This window comes from Dromaius novaehollandiae, chromosome 25, assembly GCF_036370855.1.
Source record: "Dromaius novaehollandiae isolate bDroNov1 chromosome 25, bDroNov1.hap1, whole genome shotgun sequence".
In the NCBI taxonomy this organism is placed as follows: domain Eukaryota; kingdom Metazoa; phylum Chordata; class Aves; order Casuariiformes; family Dromaiidae; genus Dromaius; species Dromaius novaehollandiae.
The window spans coordinates 4,838,352-4,857,407 of record NC_088122.1 but is presented as its reverse complement, the minus strand read 5'-3'; the positions used below and the strand labels follow the sequence as shown (position 1 = coordinate 4,857,407).

At 54.0% G+C, this 19,056-nt stretch overlaps 1 protein-coding gene and 1 non-coding gene across 13 annotated transcripts in view; both read left to right on the top strand.

The window, feature by feature from the left end:
• The window catches only part of TCF3 (transcription factor 3), an 80,160-nt gene extending 72,380 nt beyond the window's left edge, over positions 1–7,780 (top strand). For all 12 annotated transcript variants that reach the window (XM_064497193.1, XM_064497203.1, XM_064497201.1 and 9 more), the window contains exon 20: positions 263–7,780. The gene's annotated coding sequence lies outside the window, so the exon portion shown is untranslated. The remainder of the gene's footprint in view (positions 1–262) is intronic.
• Positions 7,781–11,369: 3,589 nt separating this feature from the next.
• On the top strand, positions 11,370–13,383 carry LOC112989816 (uncharacterized). The gene is made up of 3 exons (XR_010385074.1): positions 11,370–11,473; positions 12,109–12,243; positions 13,117–13,383. It is a non-coding gene; the product is annotated as an uncharacterized LOC112989816 (transcript).
• The last annotated feature ends 5,673 nt before the right edge of the window (positions 13,384–19,056 follow it).

Genomic DNA, 19,056 nt, shown 5'->3' with positions numbered 1-19,056 from the left:
TCCCGTCGTCTCCCCGCCTGGGGCGAGCTTGGCTCAGCCCCGCACGTCCCCAGCCCTGCCCCAGTTGGCTACTGGAAACCAGTGCCTCCCCGGCCCGGTGGCCCCTGCCCTCCAGGAGGGAAGGGCACAGGTCCCGGACACGCCACAGAGCGACGCAGAAGGAGAAATTTCCCCCGAGGCCGCGGCGGACGCGGGCTCTGCGGGGCTTCGCTCCCGTTGGGTTTCCCTCGCTTTGACGCCTGCGCGTTTGGTTTCTTCGCAGGTCGTTTCGTTCCTCCGGACACAGAGATCTGTAGGAAGAAAACCCTCGGTGTGACCCACGACCTTCTCGAACCATAAACTTTAGTACTGCTAATACTGACACACGTGGACGGATCCTGGCATGACGTAAGGGGTGGAAAAAACACTTTGTCGAAAACGAAACAAAAACAAAAAAAAATTGCCTTAAGTATAAAGTGCGGAACAGTCAATACATATCACTCAGTTAGGAGGGGGTGGCGTGTTCTCTTGGCTTGTTCACAAGCAGCCAGCAGCAAAATTGTGCCTAAGCTTAATATTTCTTTTTTAAAAAAAAAGAACATTAGTTATGAGATTTTTTATGTAGAACAAATAGCAATGCCTTTTGGTTTTTTTAGCTTCTTTTGCATATGTTTTGTAAGCAACGAAAAGAATTTTTTTTGTATAAAAAAAATGTCTTGTACCCCCCGCTTTTCTGCTGCTGTTTCTATAGTTAACGTTGCATCTTTAGGATCAACCAGAATATTAAAATTGTATTAAGAGAGACTGGATATAAAGAGAGGAATTCTCAGATTCGGCTCTGAAAGCCACTAAAAGCGAATGTAGCCACGGCGAGGGGATATTTTTCCTCGCCTGGCTTGTACCTTCCATTATAAAAACAAACAAACAAACTCATGTGCTGAATTCACCATCTCTTTGCTTTGGCCACTTCTGATTTGGGAAAAGGAAGTTAAACAGCAAAGCAAGTTAGAGCAGCATCCCTGGGCGGCGCCGCGGCCGCTTCCCTGCCGGGCCGCATCCGAGGTCCATGGAGCCGCTCCCGGCGGATCCCGGCAGCCGGGGTCCCGCGCGGGAGGCGAGGCGGAGCGCGGCCGGCGCCGGAGCAGCACGCCAGGGCTGAGCGTGGCCACGTCGGCAGGACGAGCCACCGCCGGCGGAAGAGGAACGAGGGACTCGGGGCGCTTTGGGGTGAGCGAAGAAGCAACGCGGCTGCGAGAGGGAACCCAGGTGGGAGCAAAGCGCCCCTTGCCCACGCGCCCCCGGGGCAGAGCGAGCTGAACAAAGAGACCGAACAAAGCTGGAGGGATGGAGAAGAGGCAGCCGGAGCAACGGCGGCAGACGGAGCCCGGCGACCTCGGAGCGGACGGACCCGCTGCGGGCAGCGAGCGCGGAGCCCGGCCCGGGCGGCGGGACGGGGAGCAGCGGGGCCGGCCGGCTTGCGTGCATGCTGCCATCCCGCCAGCTCCGCGCGGCTTCTTCCCGGCGTTCGGAAGCGGCGAGTCGGAAGCATTTTATGCCTCGACTTCACGCACCGTCGCATCTCCAAAGTGTCCTCGGAGGCCACCGCAGCACGCCGCCCTTCTTCCCGCGGAGCCGTGGGGACGCTGGGGGACCCGGCTGCTGGCACCCGCACGCGGGCTCCGCTGCATCGGCGAGGCAGGCAAGCACCCTCTCCCAGCGAGATGCTCCTGGAAGCCGAGCGCGGCCGACATTCCCGTCTCTCCGAGGGCTTCCCGGCGTCGCTCCAGCCAGCTCCCGGTTGCCCGGCTGGCTGAGGACCTGCCTTCCTCGGGAGGAAGACCCTGCCGGCAGCCCGCCGAGGTGCTCGGCGGGGCGGCACTGAGCTCCGGCGCCCGTCCTGCGGTTTGCAACGGGGATGCGTCCGCCCCGATTTCGGTTTTGTTTTCTTCCTTCTCCTTCCCCTTCTCCGAAACGGCTTCCAAAACGTGTTGTGCCCAGTCGGCGGCCGGGCTCGGCTCCCGGGAGGCAGCTGAAACCCCGTCTCGGCGGCGACTGTCGCGCTTTCGGACGGGGCCGGCCGCTGCCCGGCTCTGCCGGCGGGGTCTCATGGGACCACCGCGTGCTGGGGCTGGCCTGGAGGGGACGCGGGGACGGGGACTGCCGTAGGCTCGGGAGCCCCAGCAAAGGGCCGGCGAGCAGGATTAGGCCCCTTGGCATTTCCTAGCACCTGTAGGCTTTGGCGTAACCTCCTGGCGCTCCTCTTTGCTCGTAGCTCTGCTTCAAGCTCCAACAAAGCTTGCTGGAAACATTCAGGAGCCGGTTACAGGACGGGAGAGCCTCTCCCTGTCCCCAGACCCCGCGAGGTCCTGCTGTGGCTCTGGAGGTGTCGGGTGCTCCTGGCTTTTTCTGCCCGCAGCCGCTGCTCCGGCCATCGCTTCTGCGCGCGGGAGACCCGGCAGCCCAGCAGCCGCCAGCGCGAGTCCCGGGAAAGGTCGCTGCGTCCCCACAGTCCTGCGACGCGATTTCTGCTCGCCTGTGTCAACAGACGTGTTTCAGCCTAATTAACTCATTGGTAATGACGCTCTTTCCTCCCTTGGGTTCTTCCGCCTGCTTAAGCATCGGGCAGCGTGAGATGGATAAGGGTTTTGGCCGCGTGTGACAGCCTCGTCCGTCGGGCAGCTGCCTTGTAGCAAGAGCCAGGTCCTGCTGGAGCGTCCTGGCTTGCCTTGAGCGTCGGCCACTCCAGCAAGTTCAGTTTGGGACGATGAAACCCGCAGGGATGGGGCAGTGCCCTTCGGTAGCCTGCAAGCCAGGTCCAGGCGCTCAAACCATCCTGATCTGGGCTCCAGGCTAGAAAGGAGGAGTCGTTCGCTGCCTCGTGCGGTCTGAACGGGGTTGTTTCATCCCGCGAGCGTTCCTGCACTGTCGGCGAGGCTGCGCTGGGGCTGGGATGGCTCTCGCTGCCCTGGGCTTTCCGCTGCCCCCGGCCCACGTCCTCCTCCCGGGGGGACCGGGGAAGGGGGGAGCAACGTCCCAACCTTGGCAAGCTTGAAACCATGCCAAAAGGTTAAAAAGTGCTTCCCCACCACTGTGGTTCTGCAGCGAGAATTTGAGGAGGTGGCCAAGTTCAGATGGATTTAAAGAAAAGATACTGTAGCCCAGAAAAATCCTATAAAAATCCAGAAACTTTGAACAAAATTGAAAATTTGAAGAGATTTATGATTTGATCAAAATTTTGTTAAACTCCTTCATCCCCTCCCAGTGCTGGCCGGTACTTTGCATGCAGGCAAAGGGGTGCTCTTGGTAAGGCAAGGCCTTTCCCATCATCCTTAAACTGCCAGGCATTGTAGCAGAGATGGGGGTTTTCATCTGTATTTAGGCGATTTAGGTGTTGTTCTCCTGTTAATAGCAAAAGTGTTGGCAAAGCATGAAATCCCAGCCCGTGTATCTGGGCAGCCGCGGAGTGTGACGTTGGATGCAAGTCTGGCAGTTGATCCTTAAGCACAAACATTTGGTGCCAGGGTTTGGGAGAGATTTTGGTTCCTCCAGCAGGACGGGGTGATGTGGGAGCCTGGACGGCGCACGGCAGCGCTGGGTGCTCCCTGGCATGCGGTCGGGCTCGCTGTGCAGTCGGGTCCTGCCGCAGACTAGCTGGCATCTCCGCTATGCGGGAGCTTAGGGAGCAATTGCAGAGAGTGGCAAGGAAAAATGGCTTTGGGCAGCTTTGGCTTTTCTAAAACCGAGCGTAGCGCCCTGTTGCAATGAAACCCGCTTAGGTCTGCTGGGTGGAGAAGGCTCTGCCGTGGTGCGTGCGCTGCCCAGCGAGAGCTGCCTGCTGGGTTATCACGGAGGGTGAGGATTGTCGCGGCCCCGTGCTTTCTTCTGGCGTTCGGTGGTGCAATCTTACAGATCACATTTCTCCCCAAATCGCTTCTCCTCCTGCCCATCCAACCCCAAAGGACCAGCTCTGCAGGAGCGACGCTGGGGACGGTTCGGAGTTGTGCCGAGGGCTTGGTCCAGGCAGGCGCATGCGACTGCTCGGCTGGGCTGCGTTTCTCTTGCCGTCTGTCTTCCCAGGCTGCGATAGCCGAGTTGCATCCCGGTTTTTCGGTCCCCGGTGTGCTGCCGCGATGGGCCGGTTCGTGTGCAATGGGGTTGGGAGTCATCCGGATGTGGAGGTGACTTTTCTCGGCAGGGACAGCACTGAAGTGCTCGTGCCCCTCACCCAACACTGCCTCGAGGAGTGTTTTTTCTGGGGACAAGAGGCTGCAGATGAATCTGGGGACAGGCAGCCAGCAGGTTTCAAGAGGAGCTTCCAGCTCGCCCCAGCCCATGGGACCTTGTATTTACTGCCTTCTCAGGCGTCCCCCTCCATCGTGCCAGGGCGCTGTGCATGCCGCCGGGGCCGGGGAGTGTCTGGAATCCAGTTTGCTAACAGTAAAAACTGCAGATTTTAGTTCTTGCTGCCTGTTTTCACCTCCACCAGCTTTCGCCCCTAAGCAAAACAGCTGCAGCCTCCCCGAGACGGCACCTTTACGGTCTAATGCCGCCTGCGCTCGGCACCGGCGGGAGGTGGTGGCAGTCTGCCTGCTGCTGCTCCCAACCCCGCAGCCGCTGCCAGCGTGCCCCGGGCAGGGAAATGCCAGCGAGCCCTGGCTTGGCACGCGCTCCCGGCCTGTGACCCGCCAGTCGGACGTATTCCCAGCCAAGCGGCTGCCTGGCTGGAGCTCAGCTCCGGCTCTTTGCCAAGATCTCCTCAGGCTGCTCTGCTCCCCTGGTTTTCCAGCTCGCTCCGGTGTCCTAAGGCGGTGCGTCGGCAGGAGGGACGGGACCGGGGTGGCTGGGTCGCTCGTGGCCGAGCTGAGCTGCAGCCTGGGAGCTGGGGCCGGAGCAGTTGTAGGCAGCCAGTTTGCAGGATTCGGGGCCCTGACGGGGCTGCCGGGAGGTGGCTGCTGCTGCCGCTGGCTCGCGGCACGCGGAGCAGGTCCAGCCCCGTGCATCCCGCGGCAGGGCGACGGCGCTCCCCCTTCCCTGCGCGGTCTTTGCTCCCGTCGCTCTGGGGCCGGGAGCGCGGCCGCTTCGCGACAGGGGTTTCTGCCCTCCCCAGCTGAGAAATGCAGAAGCGCGAGTGAAACCTCCCCAGCTGCGACCTCAGTGGAGGGCTTTTCCCCCCGGTCGGTACGGCGGCAACGAGCCGGTTTCCTAGAGCGTGTTGCGCCGGGCGCCCGGCAGCGATGCTGCGGAGGAGCCGCGGTTGAGCAAGGGCAGAAACGAGCTGGGATTTCCCCGGGAGTCTGCAATTTCAGGTTCAGTGCAGAAGCCTCTCCCAAAGGTCCCCTGCGTCTCGCGCGTGGTCCTCGGGGCCCCACGTCCTCGCTGGCGGTGCGTCACATCCTCCTCTCGGCAGGCAGAGAGGTGACGGGAGCCTTGAGAAACGGGGGGCTTTCAAAACCGCCCGTTCCCCATCCCCTGCACCCCCAAGGTTTTGCTCCCACGAGGTAGCAGCCGGTTTAAGTCCCAGTGGAGCCCCTGGTCCTCTTGCAGGCCTCGCTGTGCGCCATGCTGGCAAACTTGGCAGCTCCGGGTTCAGCAAGTGCTGCAGGTGCCTGGGGTTTTAGGAAGGAGCTGAGAGTGGGGAGGTGAAGCAAAGCTTTCCCAAAATCTGGGAGAGGAAGGCCGGCAGTGCAGGCAGGACCAGGAAAGCCGTGAGCCCCCGAGGTGCTGCGCTGGCTGACCTGGAGCGAGCTGTGGCCACCAGATTTCCCCCGTTCCTGCTCTGCACCAGCAATAGGAAGATGCGCTTTCCATACGCCGAGCTTGCACAAGGTGTTCGCCCTGTTAAATCCTATGCAACCCTCTCTCCTCTCCCCCGTGGCCCTCCAGATCCCATGCCTGCCCCTTCCCTCTGCTCTTGTCCCTGACTGCCGAGTCCCTGCTCCCTGCTGCTCTCAGGGTCCAGCCTCACTTCCCAGCAGCTCAAATAACATGTCAAGACCTGTGCACCGGAGCCGGGGAAGTTGAGTGACGGGTGAAGCTGCAGCAGCACCACCTCCAACCCGTGTTGCAGGAGCTGGATGCTGCAGTGGCGGCGGCAAGACCTGGTCCGAGGGTTCTTCCGTGCACGCTTCACCCTGCTGTGCCTTCTGCTCGGTGCTCGGCTGCTCCCCGCCAGCATCCTTCCTCTCGCACCATCTCCCCGGGACCCTCTGAAGGAGGAGCTGCATCCCACCCCGTTGCTGCTGGCTCTGCAGGCTGTAACGCCTGAGCCCGCGCTTGGTTTGATGTTTCTTCAACCATCTCGAGCCTGAAGGTGTGTTTTCCTCCCTCCTCTGTGCCCCCATGTCCTCGGGGTCCAGCTCGCGTCCCTTCACGCGCAGGTTTCTTTGCACAAGGGCAAAGCCATACCGCCAGCTGCCCGGCGCTGCCCGTCCGCCGGGGTGGACGTGGGAGCGTTTGGGAGACAGATGCTCTGGGAGACGGATGCTCCGCCGCTGCCCTCAGCGCCCGTCTCACTGCAGCTCCGGGCCCGGCTCGGCGAGCCCCAGCGCTCCGCAGAGGTTCGAGCCGCGTTTCCTTTGCTCCGTGTTGTCTGCGGGACGCTCGCATGAGCCGGGCATGGAGACGGTGTCTAGTTAGGAGGCTGCTGCTGGCCGCAGGGCTCCTCTCTGCTAAAACTTGAGTCCCATCCTCGGGGGCAGGAGGCAGCGCTGCTTTGGGGCTGCGCATCAGTATTTGTTCCGCTTTTGCATCGCGTCTTGCAGTACCGACCCTGGTCCAGCCAGCAGCCGCCGTGCTGGGAGGAGAGGGGATAAAACTCCTTCTTGCGCTGTTCAAACCAGGCACGTTGCAGCCACCGGTGCCGGGAGAGCAGAGCGGGGCGACACGGTGGCGGAGGCAGCGCTAGCAAACGGGGCGTCCCGGGCACCTTTTGCCACGAAGCATCTCCGAGCCCTGGCACCAGGACCCCGGCAGCTCCCGCGGCGGCTCCCGCTCCGGGTGCCGGATCTGCCCAAATCCCCTCAAAGCTTTTGAGCAGAGCGCGAAACGCTGGGGCTCGCGGGGAGGGAAGGAGCCGCCGGCAACCCACGTGCCCTTCGGCCATTCGTATTTAATCTGTCGGGAGAGGGGGCCGAGAAAGGCGCCTGGTGAGCCGGGTGCCCCCCCGACGCGCTTCATCTCGCCGTCTGCGGGAAGCGGCGTTTTCGGGGGACTCCAGCAAGTTTAGCAAACGAAGCGTTCAACTCGGTCGCTCTTTCTATATATTTTTGTAGGACGGGGGGGGCGGGCGAGCGAGCGGAGGGGACATGCCTGTGGAAGTTGTTTATTTTTAACCCTGTAGAAGGTTTGGGGTTTTTTTTGTTTGTTTGGGGGTTTTTTTGGCCTTTAAAAAAATGGTCCTTGCTTTTGATGTTTATGCTGCCTACCTGTAAATCCAGATGTACTTAAGTGGCTGAAATCCTTGTTCTTAAATCAGATACACATTATAGTTTTGAACTATATATATAGTAAATATATATATATATATGCCTAACCCAGCAAAAAAATAAAAAAATAAAGTATTTGGGGGTGGGGAAATGCGTTGTTCTTTGAAATGAATCACAATTGGGGGATAAAATTGTGTTTCCGAGTGCCTCAAGATATGAATTGTTTTCATTTTTTTAAATAATTTTATACAAGTGTCAAAACAGCTGGCTGGATTATTTGGAATTTTTAAATAATCCTAACTTTTTTAAAGTAGATTTTGAGAACTGTCCTGTATATAACAGTAATGTAGCAATAAATGTGACATTTTATAACAATATTACTTTTTTTTCCCCATATCTGTCTTTCAGATGTTGTATACCTATGAATGAAAAGTTGTAATAAAGGTTTTACCTTGTACTAAAAAAAAAAGAAAGAAGAGAAGACAAGACAGGTTTGGGGACGCTGTCCACTCCCTCTCTCGCTCCCTGTGCTCCGGGCACCGCTGTCCCCTTCGTCCCGCCCCTCACCGTGGCGTCTGGGCATCTTCCACAGCAGCAATCGCAAAAGCCTCGCTCAGGCGGTGGCACGTCTTTCTCCTTGGCTTCGCTGTGGCCGATGGTTTTCGCTGCCCCTCTGGGCTGTCGTCGCAGCGGCGAGGGCTTTCCTGGGGGGCAGCGCGCGGGCGGCAGGCTCCCCGCGGAGCAGAGGTCTCGGCCTCGTTTTGCTGGGAATTTTGCTGGGAAAGCAGCGCCTGCTGGGCTGGGAGGAGGCACAGGCGTCCCCTTCCCCGCCTCTGCCCTGCCCTGGGGAGCACCCGGGTAGGGCGGCACCGGCCGGGTGCGAGCTGGGGGTCAGCTGAAACGCACCCACCCCGTGATCCAGTCCAGGAGCCCGGCATGGACTGGCCGTGGGGAGAGACAGCGTGGCCGAGCGTTTAGGAGGGCTTAATCCTGCAGGAGCGGGCTGGATGCTGTGCTAGGAGAGAGCCCAGCCTTGGTTCACTCTCCCTCCGTCCCCCTCTGCTGAGGGGGTGGCGGTGGCCATGGCCCCCCAGGCAGGCGGCTCGCCCGGGCTCTGCCCACCTCCTGCCCCCCAGCTTCGCAGGGAGCTCCCCCGTGTGCGGCCCCTCTGACAGCAGGTATTTCCCCAAATCATCACAGCTTTGACCTTTGTGGTTTCAGTGGTCGGTTCAGCCCTCCGCCCCCAGCTTGCTCTTCGCATTAGCGACTGCCTTTGGGGGAAGCCGAGCAGAGCTGTGGCCGCTGCACCCGCCAGCACCCCAGCCCTGTCCTGCTGCCCGGGCTTCCAGGAGAAGATGCTGCCCCAAAGATGCCCTCCTCGCTCTGTGGGCTGCTGCCATGCTGCTCCATCTCGGGGCTTGTCCACATGGGCCCGGGCAGGAAAAAGAGTTCAAATTAACTCAGCGGTGACTCTTAGAGTAGTTAGTTAAATTTCATTAAGCCCTGGCTGCCCTTTCCTCAGCAGCCAGCGAGCTGTGTTCGAGGCGGCGCAGTGCTCTCCCCCAGGGAGCCGTGCCGAGGGAATCGAACGATGGCCCTCCTAATTCTGCCTCTGCTCCTCGGGGCTGATGGGCTTCGCCTCATCTTCTCCACCTTCACTCCCACCCCGCGGGGGTCGTTCCCAGCATGGTCTCCCATAGAAGAGCTGATTCAGCACAGGGAGTTGCATTGATGTGTGGCCAGAGCCTGTGCTGGACCTATTTGCTTTTCTCCCCTGAGTTGGCCCAAAGCAAGGCCAGGTCCAGATGCGCCAAGCTGCTTGCAAGATACCAAATATTTCGGGTATTGAGAGATGTGATTGAGATGTGGGCTGCCAGGCCAGGCCAGGCTGGAATCAGGGGTGAGGAGGGGAGCCATACACCACTGCCAAGATACAGAAGGGTGAGGATCAAGAAAGCAAGGTTGTACCAGGTCAAGACCTGAGAGAAAATCGTGCTTAGCAGCAAGGCTGAAGCTTGGAAGACAGATGCTCAGCGATGCACCAGGCTGAAGGTAAAGCAGGCAAGTCTAGGGGGCAAGGGCAGCCCTGGTGGTGCTCTGGTGGCCTGAAGAGCTGCAGATCGCTTGTTCCAATGGTTAAATTTATTTCAAGCCCAGAACAGGGTTTTGCTCTTTATTATGGTGTCCCTAAAGCAGCGCTGGACAACCAGCCTTGCTGCCGTCTCTTTTCTGCTTCAGGATCTTAAATGGCCACTCTGCCATTGAAGCCACCAGGAGAAGTAAGCGACCACCACCTTCGGTGGCAGCTCAGCTTCAGGAGTTAAGCTTTGGGGTGTAGCTCTGCATGGGACCGTCCCTGCCACAGTGTGAACGACACTGGCCTCCTAAAAGCTAAGAGGAGTTTCTCCAGAAAAAGAGCAAGATGTACGGCAGTATGGGGCCAGAGGAGATGTCAAACTGTGCTGTGCTTGACCTGCAGATGACAGCAAAATTTATTGAAAAGATAAGCTGCTAATATCCCCTTTGTTTTCTTTTCACCAGGAAATTGATAGTATTATTGGATTTTTCTCTGTCTGCCTAGACTGTGGTAATGCAGTAGGAAATCCCCCCAAACTGCCTTGAAAACCCCAAGGCTTTTCTGAAGATAATAAACGCTGAGCTGTTTTTCATTGCCTTCTGGGTTTTATTTTGCATTTGTTATGGGGTGGGGCTTTCTGGCATCTAGGAAACTTTCAATGCAAAGCAAAAGCCACAACTCCCCCGTGTTCGCGTGACTCCAAGAGACAAAGAGGTAAAAAAATAATTGAGCCCCCCGGCCTGTGCAGAGACTGTTCCCCAGGCTCTGTCCCCCTCCGGGCTGGCGGTACCGTGGTGGCCGTGGCAGGGGCACCGGTTTCCTGCGGGAACGGCAGGCCCGAAGCTCCCGCTCCGACTTCCTCCTGAGCCAGCTGGCGCGTGGGCAGCGGGGAAGCAGCAGCGGAGACGAACCCAGAAGTCTGCATGGTTCGGCGACCCGCGGCGCCCTGCTGGTATCTGGGCAGAGGAGAATCAAACCGTTACGATAACATGCGGCGTTTAGTCACACAAAGAGCTGGTGAGATAGCTATTCTGTGTCCGGGTGAGGAAAAACAGGGGCTGGGAATTTGCAACAGATCCGACTTGGTGAACGCGGGCTCTTACCCCGAAACGAGCCTGCCCGAGCGCCGTGCAGGGACGGTGCTGGCTGCTAGTGCGTCACTCCGGACACCCTTATTTAAAGCTAACTTAGGGAAGCACGGGAAGGGTCTTTGGTGATCTAGCCCCAGATCTCAGGTGTGCGAAGGCATCAGGCTCTAATGTCTCTCCCTGGACTTTCTTGGACCTGGAGAGTAGCGAGAGGCCAAGCTGGCGTTGAGTGCTGTCTGGGGACTTTATGGGGCAGATTTAGGGTCCTCTTCCGAAAAAATCTGGCTCAAAGTTCTCCTTGGAAGCTGGAGGGGCAGCAATGGGGGCACTGGTGGGTCCTGGGGGAACGCTCTGGAAAGGTGGCACTGAACGCGAGAGGTGGCCCCGCTCCGGCGTGGGGACAGGGCCAGTCCCTGGGGCTCGTGTCCCCTCTCCAGCCTGGGGACAGGGACAGCCCTCTCAGGGCTCATGTCCCCACCAGGGCATGGTGACCAGGCCCACCCTGTGTCCGTGGTTTGGCATGGGGACAGGGCCAGTCTCCTCGGGGCTTGTGTCCCCGCTCTGGCGTGGGGACAGGGCCAGCCCCAGTGTCCCCCCTCCAGCACGGGGACCGGGTCAGGGCTGGATGTAGCCCTAGGGGAGGACGCACTGCGGCCCCGGGTGTGGGGGGACGGGGCTAGGCCCGTGATGGCCGCCGGGCAGGCGGGGGGGGGGGGGGGGGGGGCGGGCGCGGGGGCGTTACCACGGCAACGCGGTTTTGCTCAGGCAGCGCCGCGGGCAGCCCGCGGCCGCTGGGGGCCTGGGCGGCGGCGCGCGCATGCGCAGAGCGGGTGACTTTGAGGGCGGCGGAGCGGGATGCTGAGCAAGCTGGTGGGGCCGCGCTACGTCCAGCTGCTGCAGAACTGGTGAGGCCCGGCCGGGCCCCGGTGCCGGCACCGCGCGGGCCCGGGGCTCCCCCGCCGGCCCTGGGGGCGCGGGGGGGCCCTGCGATGGGCTTGGGTCAGGCTGGGCCCGGTGGGCCGCGGCGCCCCGGGCTGCGGGGTCTGTGAGGGCCGTGGGCCGGTGCGCGGGGTCGGTCAGGGCCGGGCCCGGCCGCCCTGCAGCTGGCTCCGAGGGGCGGCGAGGCCGGTGGCGGCGTGGCCGCGCCGCTCGGTCGCTGCTCGGGGGTTAAATGCCCGTCGCGGCGCCACTCGTGCAGGGGACAGAGGCAGAAAGCAGCTGCAGGTGCGAGTAAGGGGAGCTGGGCCGTAAAAGTAGGACAGCGAACAAATGCGTCTCTCCCAACTTGACAGCGGCCCCTTTAACTACCACCGTTTTCCACCATTTGCTGTGTAACACTTTAGCTGCCCTGGGACTGAATACTCCCTGCTGATACGAGATGCTTCCAAGCTTTTTGCCTGGCTTCTTTCTTAAATGAAACGACTTTCCCAGATGTCTGAGCAATGAAATGACTTTCCCAGATGTCTGAGCGATGAGCGTTTCCAAACCTTCAGCGGGGAAGACTTGGCGGTGTTTACCTGCGTGTGTCTCTGTTCTTTAGGACTCCCACCCTTGTTACGTGGGGTGGCGTAGCTGGGACAGGTCTAATATGGTTCACGGACTGGAAACTAGTCCTTCAGTATGTTCCCTACATCGGTGGCAAGTTTAAAAAAGAAGACTGAGCTTCCCCCTAATGGTAAGTCTTGTGTGTGCATCTGTCTAGATCAAGTAGAGTTGTGTGGCTGTGACAGTTAATGTGGCTGTTTTGCCAGAACAGAATCAAATTGTTGGTCTGCAAAATGTGATTATTCTGTGGGTTTTTTATTATTTTTACACAGGGCTTAACAGAGTATCAGAAGGACAAAGTATTAGTAATATGTTTATTTTTGAAGTGATTATTTTGTAAGCTATTGACTTTTTTTTTTTTAACAGTGTAGTGTGATTCTTGAGAAATCATTTCAAATCAAAAGTCTCCTGTGGTAATTTGGGAGTTCCAGCAGATCCATTTACATTCTAGTCTTAGCTAGAATGCCTTCAAACTCGTGACTAGTTTTGTGGCTAGGCGATTCCTCCCTGTTCCTTGGTGTAACTAAATTATGAAAGAAACTTTTCTTCAAAGTCAGTTGCAATGATGGTGTCTGAGGTGACTGTGGATGTTTATGGGCAAGTCAGTGGAAAAGCTCTCAAGTTATGTAGAAGCAACTTAACTTAAAAATAAAAATCCTTACTACATAATTAAAAAAAAAAAAGTCTTAGCCAGTAGTAGGTATGTGCATATATTCCTGAGACCACAGCTTATGTTACCAAAGAGGAGCATTGATGTGTCATTGTGCATAAATGATCTCGAAGGAGCATGTTCACGTACAGGAGTAGAGAAAGAAGACGTTTCTGTGGCAATTATAACTCTTTCTAAAGAGACTTAAAAATCTGTGTGCCTGCATTCTGGTAGTTCCTCTATCAGGTTCTATAACAGAAATTTCTCTGAGGCTTTTGAAATCTATTCTTAGTGTTGGCTGCTATAGCACTTTGCAGGAAGTATTGCTTATTTACTGTTTTGTGTTTATTGTAGGAAATTTTTTGCTGGACTGAGTGTTTTGGAGCCGTCCTTCTGCTGAGACCTTGCTTTGATGTGAGCTTGTAATGCCCAGTACAGATTCTGCAACAGGCTGTGATGTTCCTTTCTCTCCCATGAACAGCTGTGACCGTTTGATTATGAACAAAATAACTTCACTTACCACCTGCCTAGTGCTTTTTCTGCGATCACTTTCACAGCAGATCTCATTCTCATGGGAATAACTTATAAAACTGATGTACAAAATAAACCAAGTGAATAATATTTTTGTATTGTTGTATTCTTATCCCACATTCTTTAGACTAGATGCCTGTTTTGAGTTTGTGTATTTTATCTTTTTCAGCTTGTTTGAATGTGTGTATCCTAAAAAGGAAGGCGTGCTGTGTGTCTGTCCTGTTTCCTATGCAGTTTCTGCAGGCATCAGCCAGTGGCTGCTGGGATATTAGAGCTGGAGTGCTGGGCTCGAGGAGCCTTTGATTTGTCCCAGGGTGGTTGTTGCTCATCACCCTTAATGCTGCTGTAGTTCCTGAATCGTTCTTCTGTGCAGCTTCTTGTGTGTTCATTTTAAATGTTACTAGGTCAATGTTATCTGTGGACACTTACATACAGTTAACTTTTCATAGCTGATTCCGGGCATGTAGTTTAAGGCATGGTTTTGTTTCTTTTTAACACCGTTTTGTGGATCCCTTAAACTTTCTGATTGGGTGCGTGCCATTGTAAAGCAGTGTATGCTGCCTAAAACCAGGCTAGCTTTTCTGACTTACTCTAGGGGCTCAAGGAAGGTAGTCTGCAAACCCTAGAAAGCTTTCAGTATACCAAAGTAAAAACCAGTGGTTTGGATAGTTGTTGCATTACTTCTTTGATATGGGTGTTCAATAGAAAAACAATGTGTATCTGTATTTCACAAGTATATTTACATCTGCCAAAACATAAATTGGTGATGAAACAATCTACTACCAGAGCACTTTGTATGAAAATATCTTAGCTGTTGGGAAAAAAGTGGTAAAAGACTTCTTGTTGGTGTGGTCTCTGCCACCAAGCCACAGCAGACTCAAACTTAGAGGGGAAAGTTGGGTCCTTTCAGCGAAAGCCAAAATTTGCAAACAAATTTATTTGTGTGTGAAAATGGAATCTCTGTTTTTCAGTGACAAATTCCATCTTCTTAGAATTTTTGGCAGTAATGAAACACTCAAATCTCTTTAGCGGAAAAATCTGTTGTAGTAACTCTGCCGCTTGGATGCTGTCGCAAAAACCTGGCAAGACAACGGCCCTATACAGGACACGTGAACTACTTATTTAACAGAATAATTGATTTAGATTGGCAGCATCTTTGATCATAGCTAGCTATGGGGGGAGAAGGGGGAGTCATTATCATGTAAAACTCGTTCTGTAGTCCTGCTGTATCCAAAGGAATGGTACATAAGTTTACGATGTAATGGCATAAACATGTTATTTCTTTGGTCTGCCCCACATATCTGCTCCAGCAGCACTCCTGAATCTGGGCTAACTCCTGAAAGGCCAAAGCCCTTGTGCTTTGAAATGCTGAGAACATAGGATTAACAAAATAAAATCTATATATCGACTGTTGTTATGATTCCATATATTATATATTTATATATATAATGCTATACAGAGCACTATTGATTTTGGTCTATTTTCATCCAAACTGCTGCCTTGAAAATGGACTTCATATTAGCCTGTCCTCACATGTCATCAAAATCATAAGATCAGACTTGCACAGTTAGAGCCGGTGCTCCTGCTTACCTGTTTGACATGCCGAGACAGGTCAGGTGTCATGTGCTGCTGCTGACTAGAGAAATGACCTAGTTTTGGCTCACTCCCATGGGCGGGTAAGCCTCTGCTCCTGCCGCTGAGAGATCCTTTAGAAGGCCTCAAACTAAGGTCTTGTCTCTGCCCGTTCCTCTGAGGACCCTGGTCTCCTTGAGTTGCCAATCTACAGCTCTCGCTAGTGAGAGCTAGCTCTAGCAAAGCCCCTGTGACAGCACTGTGCGCAGCAGATTAGATTAGAGGATATTCAACAGAGGAAAAACATATTCAAAATACCAACTGCCTGCACGGGCAAGCGCTGCAAGAAACATACGGACTTTGGATTTGTTTACTCTGTGGCAACGGTTCAGCTGCTTGTGCTTTCTGTAACGTTTCAAGTGATGGCTTTGTCTCCGATTAACCCTCGAATCAGCATATAACTGATTTCTAGTATTTCTCCTTCCGCAAGAGCAAACACTCAGAAATACCCTGTCAGAAGCATCTTCAGCATTCGTGGGACAAATTCGTGTTAAAATTCAAGTAATGGTTGTTCAAGTGCTGCGGCTGATCTTTCTAATGTTTAATATCCTAGTAGTGCCTCTTTTCTAACAGTTAATTATTTTTCAGAATGAGCTAACCAAATTTTGCATATATTGTGCGAGTGAATTAGTGGAAGGCTATGACCCAATAGAAGAGGAGAGCTGTGCTTTCAACACGAGAGGAGTCCCGCTAGAGGGCACAGTGGTGGTTACGCTTGCCTAGGCTTAGCCTTTAAAGAAAATCTAAAAGCAAGTTCAGCTCTGTGTTAACTGCCTAACCTCAAAGCGGCCTCTAAGGAAAGGAAGACTTGCGCTCCTGTCTGTCTCTTTTGAGTGTTTATTTGTACATCTACTTAACTGCTGTGTGTTGCACTCTGCACGTTCAGCACTGGGCTGTTTGTGGCTGTCTTGATCTACAGGAACGTGAAGGGCTGTGACTTCCTCCAGGAACCGTCCTGCGTTCAGCACGCTTTAAAACTGGCGTCCAGCTACTTGTCTGCTATCAATTACGTTGCTCGTCCTTGAAAGACAAGGGAAACCAGGGAACACAATAGCAGTGCGCTGTATTAGCAGGTATAGGGAGGAAAGTTCATCCCATCTCTGTGAAGAAGCCACTTGCCTGTGTGAGTGGTGTAGTCTGCACCCAGTCCTGTAAATAACTTTCATGAGCAGTCCAGCAGAGACTTCTTTTCAGAAAAATCACAATAGTTTCCTTGAGATGGAGATTTATAATAAAGTATCTCCTCTAAACATTCCCCAAAGGAAAACCACTTACTTTCTTAGTTCCTTGTAGTGAGGATTGCTGCATGCCCCTTTCTGTTCCCTGTAATCACAAAGGGTCTGAGGAAGTGGAGACAAGACACGGAGTCGTCATCGTGACCCCTCAGCAATGCCCAGCCTGTTACGTTCAGCTCTGCTGCTGTCAGCCTCTTCTGGCTGCTGTGATCTCTCACCCAGGACAGCCTCAGGTTCTGGCGTCTGCAGGGGCTGGTCGGTTGGGTGCTTCCTGGCAAATCCTGCTCTGAGAGAAGCTCTTCTGCTGTCTGCGATGTTCTGCTGCAGAGCAGAAAGCTTTCAATTAGTTATCCACAGAGCTAAATAGAAGAGTGTTTTCTTTCTGGATATCCTAATGCAGGCTTCTGTGGCTGATAACAACTGATTTCAGTGATTTGGGGTTGTCTACTAGTCATGGAACAACATAGGCTCTCTGGCAGCCCAATGCACTTTCGGCTGGTGGCAGTATCTGCAATATGTACGTTGGCAACGTTCCCAAAGGAGCACTGGAATATTTTCCCTTGAGCTCAAGCAATACTTTCTACCTAGATTTTTCATACAGTCCTAGGAAAGAAAAAGTCTTCCCTTTTCCAACCTGTTGTCCTCACCAGCTGTCAGTCAAAATGGATTTTCTAACTGCTGTTATCCTGGGCTTAAGGTTCAGTGGACATCTATTACCAGATCTCATCTGTTTTCTCAAGACTAAACAAACCCAGTTCTTTCCTCTTCCCTTGCAGGTAATCTTTGTAGACAGCTGCTGATTTTCATGGCACTCCTCTTGGATTTCTTCCAGGTGCTCCATGCCTTTCTCAAAATGCAGTGTCCAAACCTAGACAAGAGTGCGTCTTGCATGATCTCATTTCTTAGTGAAATGTTGGTGTCTCCTTTTTAGTGGTTTTGATTTTAATTAGGAAAAGAGGAAACGGTCAAAAGGCTAGTGTGGAAAGACGCGCTACCAAATACCATTCTTGGTGGTGAGGATTGCTGTCTGCTGTTTTGGAGCAGAGGGATGAGACAAAGGCAGGACTTCAGGGTTTTGTTCCCAGCTGTAAGAGGCCAGTGGGATCTAACGTGTTACCTTACAGAGTCTTGGAGTTATGACTCTCGGCTTTTAGGTGTGAAGCACGCTGGTCTCCCAGTTACTGAGTCCTATTCCAGTTTCCCCGTTTGCTGCGCAGAAGGAGAGCAAATCTGTTAACACTGCCATGCCTCAGTTTCCCTTTATAGACTTCATTCCTTAGACTGTTCCTTTTAAGCAGAAAGGCGTATTTCAACCCAAGCTTTTGGTGAGAATGGTAGGGGTTTTGCTGCTTCTTTTTTTCTAGAAAAAAATATGGAAAAGGAAACTATGAAAAATAACTGGTGTTTTTGATCAATACTGGCAATTGGAGTTTTTCTGATCTGTGTGTTCAAGATTACAGGAAATAATAATGATAGTAGAGCAAGACGTTTCATAGGTATTAGTCCAGAATGAGACAGCATTAAACACAGAACTACAAAAACAAAAATAACGCCTTTAGGACAACAGAAAGCTCTGCATTGATTAAAGACACAATCCCCACAGCCATGCACCTTAAATATAACAATCTTCCTGTACAAAGCAAATACAGCCCAGCACCTACAGATGCACCCAGCTCTTTGAAGTTGTTTTCGATGTGTGCTACGTAGTCCAGACGACTCGAACCCCGTGCGCGGGGGACTCTGGGTTTCCTGCTCTTTGGACTTGTGCGCGATACACACATCTCACATCCTTCCTCGCGCTCCCTGCTGCTTTCCAAATAAGGGTATTTGAAACAAAAGAGCGAGCGTGTTTTAAAAAAATAATAAGTAAAACTACCAACAGCTTGTTACACAGATGTAGGCTGGAGGAAGCACTGAAAGTTTAAATAGACTAGATAAGTTTACTGTCAGAAAGGATTAAGTGGTGGCTGGGCTCCTACCCGCACATGCATCACCAGGAGTGTGGCAAGACTTGCTGATATTCGCAGAGTTTGGGTGCGCTCCAAGAGATGCTGCTGCTCTGAAGAACAAATCATGGTTGCTTCACGACTGCACATACAGGCAGGGTTCTTAACAAAAAAACCCGAGTATTTCATTTGATTCTTAAAATAATTACTCTGAGTTTCTTTTGAAGGCGAGGCTGACTTGTAGAACTTGTTGCTGCGCAATATTATTGAGACAAATGTCTACGTGTTCTTCAGAAAACGGATATTGTAACGGTTGGGAACACTTTACTGCCATAATACAGTTGATAAGTCATATATTATCAAACCTTAGGTTTAAAGATAGGTGGTAACCAGCACCTGGAGGCAGAAACTCTCCCCGGGGATGTTGCCTTATGTGCTTAAGCAATAGGCAGTATGTTGCAGTTTGCTTTTCCTCTTGGCACACGTGACCATGGCCAACGTAGTGGCAGTGGCCAACTAGGCTGGTCTTTCCTAGATGGCAGCTGGCACGATTTCATTACATGTCTAGTAAAAGGACACCTAATAAACTCTTGTCTAGTTATGGGGAAGGCTGAACAGCACGCGGCCCCACGTGCCACCACGGTCCCACCTGCCACCGCTGCCCTGCCTGTGCTGGGGCCACGCCACCACGTCCCATGGGAGCACAGACAGCGGGTGCTTGTCCCCGGGTCAGGCTGGGGGAGCGCTTCTGCAGTGGCCCGGTGGCTTGTGTTCCCGATAGCCCGTCCTTGGGCCTGTGTCCTGGGTGGCTTCTCAATGGCGCCGTGTCCCCGGTGGCTTGTCCATGGACTTGTGTCCTGGGTGGCCCATCCCTGTCCCCACGTCCCGGGTGGCTCATCCATGGACCTATGTCCTGGGTGGCCTGTCCATGGGGCCACGTCCCCCGTGGC